Raw genomic sequence first — 11474 nt, 5'->3', positions numbered from 1 at the left:
GTGTGTCAGATATGTGATGTTACTTGTGTGTGTGTCAGATATGTTATGTTGCTTGTGTGTGTGTCAGATATGTAATGTTACTTGTGTGTGTGTCAGATATGTGATGTTACTTGTGTGTGTCAGATATGTGATGTTACTTGTGTGTGTGTCAGATATGTTATGTTACTTGTGTGTGTGTCAGATATGTGATGTTACTTGTGTGTGTGTCAGATATGTGATGTTACTTGTGTGTGTCAAATATGTGATGTTACTTGTGTGTGTGTCAGATATGTTATGTTGCTTGTGTGTGTGTCAGATATGTAATGTTACTTGTGTGTGTGTCAGATATGTGATGTTACTTGTGTGTGTCAGATATGTGATGTTACTTGTGTGTGTGTGTGTCAAATATGTTATGTTACTTATGTGTGTGTCAGATACGTGATGTTACTTGTGTGTGTGTCAGATATGTAATGTAACTTGTGTGTGTCAGATATGTGATGTTACTTGTGTGTGTCAGATATGTGATGTTACTTGTGTGTATCAGATATATGATGTTACTTGTTTGTGTGAGATATGTGATGTGTGAGATGTCTGATGTTACTTGTGTGTGTCAGATATGTGATGTTACTTGTGTGTGTCAGATATGTGATGTTACTTGTGTGTGTCAGATATGTGATGTTACTTGTTTGTGTGAGATGTCTGATGTTACTTGTGTGTGTCAGATATGTGATGTTACTTGTGTGAGATGTCTGATGTTACTTGTGTGTGTGAGATGTCTGATGTTACTTGTTTGTGTGAGATGTCTGATGTTACTTGTTTGTGTGAGATGTCTGATGTTACTTGTTTGTGTGAGATGTCTGATGTTACTTGTTTGTGTGAGATGTCTGATGTTACTTTGTCGATTACAGATTTGTCGTGCTCATTGAGCCCTTTTGCTCATTTTCAGGAAGGGTGCCTAGTTATACATAGAGCCTTGTGGTATTGTCTAAACATTTGTGTTGGAGCCCTTTTGCTCAAACAAGGGGGTTTGTTTTACATGGTGTTGGATTTTAGTGTGCCTATCAGTCTGTTACAGGTGGGGCAGAATCATTGAGCTGTGGGTAACATCTGCTTCATCAATCATACCATAACAGAATGACTATGATTTGACCCAGATCTGTGATCCTTTTCTCATACTTATAGTGCTGTATTGCTAGATTTCTGTGAAAATGACATAAATTATTTCAAATTCTGAAGTTCTGGCAGTTTCCAAATTAAAAAAAAATAGAATGGTGCCACAATGACAATGCTCTGACATTCTGATTGCTATAGATCTACCAAACCTTGTCGCTGATGTCAAAATGTCCAAATTTCAACATATTTCTAGTGCAGAATTGCACAACTCTTGCTGCTAAATTTGCCAAATTTGATAAAACCGTTTCACATATCATCGATTACAAACCTTTTTAAAACTCATTCTGATGCCAAAATGCAGCACTACTAAACTTTATATAAAAAAAACGCCTGCCTTTTTTCTGAGAAAACTTTGTCAGGAGTCAATATTTAAAAGAATTTTTTTTTTTCAATGCCAAAATATATTTGATAAATGATATTTAATATATATATTCTCATGCTAAAAGATATTTCTGCAATACTTGGTCTGCCACAGAATACAGAGCTCATTAGAGGCGATAACAGTGTGCAATCTAATATATATGTACATATTGCATAATGATCGAATGAGTGACAAAGATTATGCAATTCAATTTTAATATCTACAAGTGTTTGTTAGTAATGGATTAGTTCACACTTGCCAAGCAGTGCTTGACTGAAAGGTATTTTAGTTGTTTTATTGTTTACAAATAAAAAGAAGAAAATTACTTTTGGTTTTGTCTTATCAATATGATATTAAAGCCAGCTAACTTAATTATTTCGACATTGTAAGACATCTCGCCGACCAAGGTGTTGTCACACGTATTAATTTTCTGATCGTAGGGTGAGAGTTACCTCTCTTCGTACCATGGCGCTTGAAATGTGTATACTCGGTAGCCATTATAATAGTACTCTAGACCTTTCATCTTTTACGACGTGTATGTCGTTACTTTAGTTTAAAAGTACATGATAATCAACATTTACACATGACACGCTATTGTTAAATTTACTTTTTTCCTATCGTGATACAGTACGTTCACCATCTACCCGGCGCCATATTACAGGTCCAAGTTGAAGTCACATATGGTGTCACTTGTACCGCAACGGCGCCGAATTAAACACCGAAGCTCTGTCTGCCCCGCCGTGAACATCTGTGTGCAAAACACCTCTCTTGTTGAACATTAAAATCGTCAAATTGGCGTCATTTGTCTAAATAATCGAAAATCCTCTCCATGTACAGTTACTAAATCCAAATGTTGCTGATGCGTTGGACCAGAGTTGCGTGTGTGTGTCTTGTAGTGTTCCGTATGATACACGCTACCCAGGTAATTAATCAATTGTTTAAATTACGATGTCGTTAATATGTCATTAAGATGATGTGATGATGTTATCAATAATGGCGTAACCATCATAAATGTAAGGAAGGTAGAAATAACATACAGAGGTGGAAAAATTGCACGAAAACTCCTACAAGGATGGTGGAACAATCCTACCAAAATACATACAGAATGGTGGTACAATCCTACCAAAATACATACAGAATGGTGGTACAATCCTACCAAAATACATACAGAATGGTGGTACAATCCTACCAAAATACATACAGAATGGTGGAACAATCCTACCAAAATACATACAGAATGGTGCAACAGTTCTACCAAAATACATACAGAATGGTGGTACAATCCTACCAAAATACATACAGAATGGTGGTACAATCCTACCAAAATACATACAGAATGGTGGTAAAATCCTACCAAAATACATACAGAATAGTGGAACAATCCTACCAAAATACATACAGAATGGTGCAACAGTTCTACCAAAATACATACAGAATGGTGCAACAGTTCTACCAAAATACATACAGAATGGTGCAACAGTTCTACCAAAATACATACAGAATGGTGCAACAGTTCTACCAAAATACATACAGAATGGTGGTACAATCCTACCAAAATACATACTACATACAGAATGGTGGTACAATCCTACCAAAATACATACAAAATGGTGGTACAGTCCTACCAAAATACATACAGAATGGTGCAACAGTTCTACCAAAATACATACAGAATGGTGGTACAATCCTACCAAAATATAAACAGAATGGTGCAACAGTTCTACCAAAATACATACAGAATGGTGCAACAGTTCTACCAAAATACATACAGAATGGTGGTACAATCTTACCAATATACATACAGAATGGTGGAACAATCCTACCAAAATACATACAGAATGGTGGAACAATAAAGAATGGTAGTACAATCCTACCAAAATACATAAAGAATGGTGGTACAATCCTACCAAAATACATACAGAATGGTGCAACAGTTCTACCAAAATACATACAGAATGGTGGTACAATCCTACCAAACTACATACAGAATGGTGGTACAATCCTACCAAACTACATACAGAATGGTGCAACAGTTCTACCAAAATACATACAGAATGGTGGTACAATCCTACCAAACTACATACAGAATGGTGCAACAGTTCTACCAAAATACATACAGAATGGTGGTACAGTCCTACCAAAATACATACAGAATGGTGCAACAATCCTACCAAAATACATACAGAATGGTGCAACAGTTCTACCAAAATACATACAGAATGGTGGTACAATCCTACCAAAATATGATCCTACCAAAATACATACAGAATGGAGGTACAGTCCTACCAAAATACACACAGAATTGTGGAACAATCCTACCAAAATACATACAGAATGGTGGAACAATCCTACCAAAATACATACAGAATGGTGGTACAATCCTACCAAAATACATACAGAATGGTGCAACAGTTCTACCAAAATACATACAGAATGGTGGTACAGTCCTACCAAAATACATACAGAATGGTGCAACAATCCTACCAAAATACATACAGAATGGTGCAACAGTTCTACCAAAATACATACAGAATGGTGGTACAATCCTACCAAAATATGATCCTACCAAAATACATACAGAATGGAGGTACAGTCCTACCAAAATACATACAGAATGGTGGAACAATCCTACCAAAATACATACAGAATGGTGGTACAATCCTACCAAAATACATACAGAATGGTGCAACAGTTCTACCAAAATACATACAGAATGGTGGTACAATCCTACCAAAATACATACAGAATGGTGGTACAGTCCTACCAAAACACATACAGAATGGTGCAACAGTTCTACCAAAACACATACAGAATGGTGGTACAATCCTACCAAAATACATACAGAATGGTGGTACAATCCTACCAAAATACATACAGAATGGTGGTACAATCCTACCAAAATACATACAGAATGGTGGAACAATCCTACCAAAACACATACAGAATGGTGGTACAATCCTACCAAAATACATACAGAATGGTGGTACAATCCTACCAAAATACATACAGAATGGTGGAACAATCCTACCAAACTACATACAGAATGGTGGTACAATCCTACCAAAATACATACAGAATGGTGGTACAATCCTACCAAAATACATACAGAATGGTGGAACAATCCTACCAAAATACATACAGAATGGTGGAACAATCCTACCAAAACACATACAGAATGGTGGTACAATCCTACCAAAATACATACAGAATGGTGGTACAATCCTACCAAAATACATACAGAATGGTGGAACAATCCTACCAAAATACATACAGAATGGTGGTACAATCCTACCAAAATACATACAGAATGGTGGTACAATCCTACCAAAATACATACAGAATGGTGGTACAATCCTACCAAAACACATACAGAATGGTGCAACAGTTCTACCAAACTACATACAGAATGGTGGAACAATCCTACCAAACTACATACAGAATCGTGCAACAGTCCTACCAAAATACATACAGAATGGTGGAATAATTCTACCAAAACTCCTACAGGGATGTTGGAATTTATGTAACGAACTGTATACAGGTAAAATTTGCACGAATTCCTTCTATACAGAAAGACATAATGTACACTTCATACATACATACGATGGTAATAATGATTTACATTCTACAGAACATAAGACAATTTATCCGGACTGAACTGACACCCCGAACAGATGGAAAAACAATTTCCTATTAATAGATTTTTGGACTTTTAAAAAATCTTTGTTCATTTTTTAAGCTCATTATGAAAATCGTTATATTACGTGAGACACATTCAATTCGATGTTAAGACATTATCAGGTGAGTATAGGTAGAAATGGCGTAATGAGCATCATTCCAAACAGTTCGTGGCAGTTAAGTCTTCCCAGCTCCCTACCTAGTCCGAAGGATTCTGAATATCTAACCGCGAGTTTGTTTCTTGTTTTTGCATTTGGCTTTGTCGCGGCCAAGAAAACATGCGAATTTCTGCGACCAAGACAAAAATAAAAACGCGGATATATACAACCTTTCTGACTACTGCCTATATAACTCGTCCTGTCGTGGTCTGGTCATACCGTCTGTAAGTTTTAGGATTTATTATTCATGCTCCGAACTCTTTATTTAGGTCACTGTCTGGCCGGATCACAGTCCGATACTTGTATATCAAATCGTTGCTATCTCTCACGGAATACAGTAATCAACTACATCGCCCAAACATATACTGTTGAATTATGTATATTAAAGTACAAAAAGAATAAAATTCAATAATGTAATGAACATTCAGCTGTTTATATATGATCTACAAACGTTCGAAACTTTGAACCGGATGTTTGTTTTTATCTCCAATTTTAGTGATGTTTTAGCCCGTAAAAAACGTCCCTGACTCCATCAGCTGTTGACACCGCTATCATGGTTTAAAGTGGGGAATTCGAATGAATTCTATACATACAGCGTTTTACTAGATTCGAGAGCTAAGAAATAGATCTCTGACTGTAGAAACAACACTTATCTGTACTTTGACTGATGCTTTACGATAACCCTTGTATATATTTCAGTTACACAAATGACTAATATTTGATTAATCCAATACACCGTACCACTTCCACTACAACAAAGTCGATCTATCAGGACGATCGGGACAGTGCTGATGTTACGCAATAGGCTTTTCCCACATGTAATTGGAGCCGGAAGTTGTGTTGGTCAAGAGACGAGATAATGTACGTTTTATTGGTAGGACTATCGGGTTGTGTGGGGACATCTTTAATTACCACGGAATAGACAATGAGTTCAGAACTCATTGACGGAGGCTAAAACCTAAAGCTTCACTGCTTTTATCGCAGTACGCCTACGTAGTCATGTTATGTAGATGTTGCAGGAAATCCTACCAAATCAGCCGTTCATCACACCATAAAGATAATAGTTATCGCCAATGTCACCGACTACCACTGGTGGTAATTCCCTGGATCATAGGCTGACGATGGATTTAGACTGGGGATAGTGGGTCCATGGCCCGAATCAGTGATACACTTTCCAGGCAGACATCCATTCATGAAATGAAAAAGTTGCTGTGCTGACTGGCATTGTTTAGTACGTCTAATTATAGTTCTGGACGACCATTCTCATTGTATCACATATTCCCCGAGTGTTCTGCATTCTTTTAGTGAAAAGAACAGTAATTGTTTCATTTGGCACAGACGATTGCCAAACTTTGTGCCTGGCTCGGTACACGCTGGTTCCTGTTTACGAAGGAGTGTTTAACGAATTATTATTGCTATTTTTGCATTAGGTATTTAGAAGATGACATTTAATGGCGATGGTAATGGTGTCTTACTTCCAGTCGTTCACACACCATCAACTCCGATAGTGATATAACGAGCCACACCATCAAACTGCCAGTAGTTGATGAAATGTACCGTAAACACGTTGTTTGTACGTTAAGATTTTTGTTGGTTTACGTAGGTGATGTATGTATCTAATCGTTTATATCTGGTAAGTATTCCGTAAGGGTTAGGTGGTTTAGTTCCAGACTTTGACAATGGTACTCCGTCATGTGTGAAAATGTTTGTATGTGGTAAGCATTCCGTAAGGGTTAGGTAGTTTAGTTCCAGACTTTGACAATGGTACTCCATCATGTATGGAAATGTTTGTATGTGGTAAGCATTCCGTAAGGGTTAGGTGGTTTAGTTCCAGACTTTGACAATGGTACTCCATCATGTATAGAATTGTTTGTATGTGGTAAGCATTCCGTAAGGGTTAGGTGGTTTAGTTCCAGACTTTGACAATGGTACTCCATCATGTATAGAATTGTTTGTATGTGGTAAGCATTCCGTAAGGGTTAGGTAGTTTAGTTCCAGAATTTGACAATGGTACTCCATCATGTATGGAAATGTTTGTATGTGGTAAGCATTCCGTAAGGGTTAGGTAGTTTAGTTCCAGAATTTGACAATGGTACTCCGTCACTTATTGAATTGTTTGAATATGGTAAGCATTCCGTAAGGGTTGGATAGTTTAGTTCCAGAATTTGACAACGGTACTCCATCATGTATGGAATTGTTTGTATGTGGTAAGCATTCCGTAAGGGTTTGGGTAGTTTAATTCCAGAATTTGACGATGTAGTATCATCATGTATTGAATTGTTTGTATGTAGCTAGTTTTTCGTTAAGTTTGGATAGACTGAGTGACGGTGCGGTAAGCTATTTTGGCTTCAGTATTATGTTGGCAGCATTTTGTGTTTATTGTTCTATGTGCTAAAGGTATTTTACAGAGGTATACCATGCTGATTACGCAGGTCGAATCAAGCTTGTTCCATAGCAGCCCCTGTGATTTTCTTTATATCTTAGTTGTAATGTTGGGCGCTCTCGGTACCACGTGCCCCAATCATTCCTCATACCTAAGCAACTGGGCACACACACTGCCCACTTTCTATTGCCCTTGGTTCACACTGGTTCTGGTTCTTGGTCCGTTTGTTTGTTATTAGCCAATTGCCTGTTCTTAATCCATTGACCTGTTCTGTGCCCGTTGATCAAGTTGGTCAGTTGATCAAGCCAGGTCTGAAATTGTGGTCTGTGTAAGGTAATAGGGTTGTATGAAAGAATGTGGCCTGATATTGGGATACTAGAAAGAGAAAACAGACCAGGGGGAGTAAACATTTTCGAAGTTATGAAAGTCTGGAGCAGTTCTCAGCTTCCTAGATGACCCATGACATCGTTTGATCACATCCGATTGAACGAGCTATCCAGAGAGAAGAGCTACCAAATGTTTATTTGGAAAATGAGGGCATGACGTTCGAATCACTATGACCCGCAACGATGAAGGCTCGGTCCATGCTATAATGGAAACCTAGAATATATTGTTTTACAGACGTTCGGACGTACCATTACCATTTCACAGACATGCAAATAGCATGTGCCACACACTATAGGGTCATTCTCTCGTTCCAATACCTCATTATCTCAGTTCGGTTCGTGCGCATGCAAGGAATGACGACAGGGTTAATTTGCTGTTTGACAAAATAAAAGTTAATGAGCGACACGTGCATCGGTAAGTGAACACGATGGGGGTAGCAGACATGTAAAGGGCGGTTCTGTTAGGTCGGTCATCATCGCCGTGGTTTTGATGGCATTTTAAAATGATCTCAACTTAAGTTGACAAATCATGTTTGACTTGTGACCAGGAACAGAAAACAGTTCCAAAGTCTCATGTTAACGAGGATATGTTTGGTAAATAAGTGTATAAGTAAGGATATCATTTTGTCATTCAATTACCTAATCAAACATGGTTTATTTTAAAAGTTATCTTACAAATCCTGCTTGTCAGAGATTCACTCCAAACATTCATCATAACGCATAAGGCCCTGTATATTTACCCTGGACGTTTATCATAAACCTTACGCCAGGGTGTATTCACCCTGGATGTTCCGTTCCAGTATATTAACCCTGGAGGTTCATTATAACCCTTGTGTCCCGGTGTGTTCACACTGGGTGTTCATTATAACTATTATGCCCGGTGCATTCACCGTGGGCATTCAGTAAAGCCCTAGTGTCTCGGTGTATTCATCCCGGAAATTCGCCCTTACCATTGCATATTGTTGTATTCACCCTGGATTTTCAACATAATCCTTACTTCTCAGTGTTTTCACCATTAGCATTCATTAAAACCCTGGCGTCCCGATGTATTCACCCTAGACATTCATCTTTGAGAACAGTTAATATGCTGTTGGTGTTTGTCATTACAATCTTGTTTACGAAATGATTACAGAAACGTTATCCCTGAAACTAGAAGCGCGATATCTATACCTATCACAAAAAATTCCTTTCTTAAGTCTGTCATTTTATCATCTTTTTTCCGAGCGTCGTTGTTTTCATTGCTTTCATATGTTAATCCTGGTCTTGAACTGAGTTATACAACTGTAATAATAGCCTTAATTTGATACATACACTAATCACATTTCTTGTATATTTATAACTATATGTATCTTCCAGAGAGCTGTAATGTCACGTTACAATAACAGTCTACGGTTATACAGAATTAAATGATAGTGCCTGTTGGCAGCAGTCCCTGGCAGGACAAAAGGTACACACGCGTAACCTCGAGGGACGGAGGTGTTTAGTGACCTACCCTATCGTTATTCACACGTACTAGATGCTGAAATGGAAGGTTTTATCAGTAAGACGGTATAAAGAAAGGATGGGGATGTAGACTTTAATTGTTTTCATGCGTATCTCGTGTTGGGCATTTCACCCCTGCCTCACCTTGACGCGCGAACATGTTGGTATCGCGCTATCGGGTTTCTCCGAAATACGGTCGGAATCACGATAGTACAAGTTGTCCAGATCAGGTTCCTTCTGCTTTTATCTTGTTGGCAGAAAAATATGATAAAATTATTTATGACCTAGATTAGTGCGTGTGTTCTTTATAGTCTAAATAATATATTCTGTTTCTCATCTGTTTAGAATGGAGACAAAGTCGGTAATTAACCATTAGTATCACTATCTCATTACTACAAAACGGCAGGTAGGTAAATTGTATGTCAGACAGTAACAACCTTTAATTACAGGATATGTATTTCCATTAGTCGTTGTTCATAGTGATATTTCCCGCCAAATACCCCGGTTGTTGGTCATCACCCCAGACTCGTGAAATCATCGATCTCGGTCGAATTGCAAGTTCCCCGACGTTGACGCAACATAACTTAAATAGTGCTATGTCAGAAGACTGCTTTTGTTTCAATTTTTTTTTCTAATTTAAATGAATGCAATCATTTACCGTAAAGACCGCGAAGCATCGCTGTCGTCTGTCCTACACACACTCCAGGAGAATATCAAGCAGTCTTGTCTTTTGTACTCTGTTACGCATAAAATCTCACGTCATTCTTTACTAAACACAAGAATTGTCAGATAAATTGTGAGTTAGCACTTCTAGTACAATGTCCCCTATCTGCTATGAAACACAAAAATTCGAGATGGTCTTCTCGTGAGAATATGATGGTGCAATCAGAGGGCTGGAGGGAGATATTCGTGGTTCTAAAGAAACAGCAGGGATAATGAGTGTGGACGTGCTCTGCTTTCTCAATCGCAGTACAGCAGATGTTGTAATTGAGCACGTGAGTAGAAAAAAGGCGGGAATGGCGCAGACGACATGCGACAGCCGCCCCGAACATCATCGTGTACTGATAATAGAGTTTTGATGTTTGACTGTATATACTCACACAAAGACAGAGCCCAAACGTTACCATTTCAATGAGATATTGCATGTTTAATCCACGCCTGATTGCTAAAAGAGAGAAATATAAGGGAAAAATATCACTATACACATATTAGATAGATTTGAAAAAAATCGATAAATATTTCATTTGAGCTGTAGGCTTAAATGTGCAATAACTGGATTAAACATATCACGATATTGCATTGAAATTCAAAGAAAATTCTACCGTGGGGAATCAGCCGGAAACTAACATACACATGTCTCAATGTGACATGCTGATTTGATTAACCAACTTCTTATGAGTGTAACATATTTCTGGATCTCGTACGAACAATTGAGTTGTCATACTTTATACAGCCGAGGAAGACTTCGTCAGTTCCGTATAGCTTAGAAAAGGCTGTGTATGCTCTTTATTTCCTTGTGTTTTACAACAGATCGGAGAGAATATATATTGACATTAAGCAAATGACACACGGTATGATAGTCGACCATTACAAATATTGTACATAACAAAGTAGTCCAACACTTACTTTGATATCTATTCATATAATAGTAATAACCATTATGCTCTATTTCAGATAAATGCAACAACATACAATATATTGTAAGATATTACTGTTATAAACATGATATAACATATCTCGAGTTATTATCACACACCATAACCGTGTAATTGTATAATTACGTATATCAACCCATGCACGAGATAGGGAAAGAACATCCCAGCTGTATATCACTGTATGACGTAACTCGAGAGAAGACCTATTGTAGGGCACTCCTT

Source organism: Ylistrum balloti, unplaced genomic scaffold, assembly GCF_031769215.1.
Source record: "Ylistrum balloti isolate Yb309-2 unplaced genomic scaffold, AGI_CSIRO_Ybal_v1 Utg370042, whole genome shotgun sequence".
Lineage (NCBI taxonomy): Eukaryota > Metazoa > Mollusca > Bivalvia > Pectinida > Pectinidae > Ylistrum > Ylistrum balloti.
The sequence above is the reverse complement of the archived record's forward strand: the minus strand, read 5'-3'. Positions refer to the sequence as shown.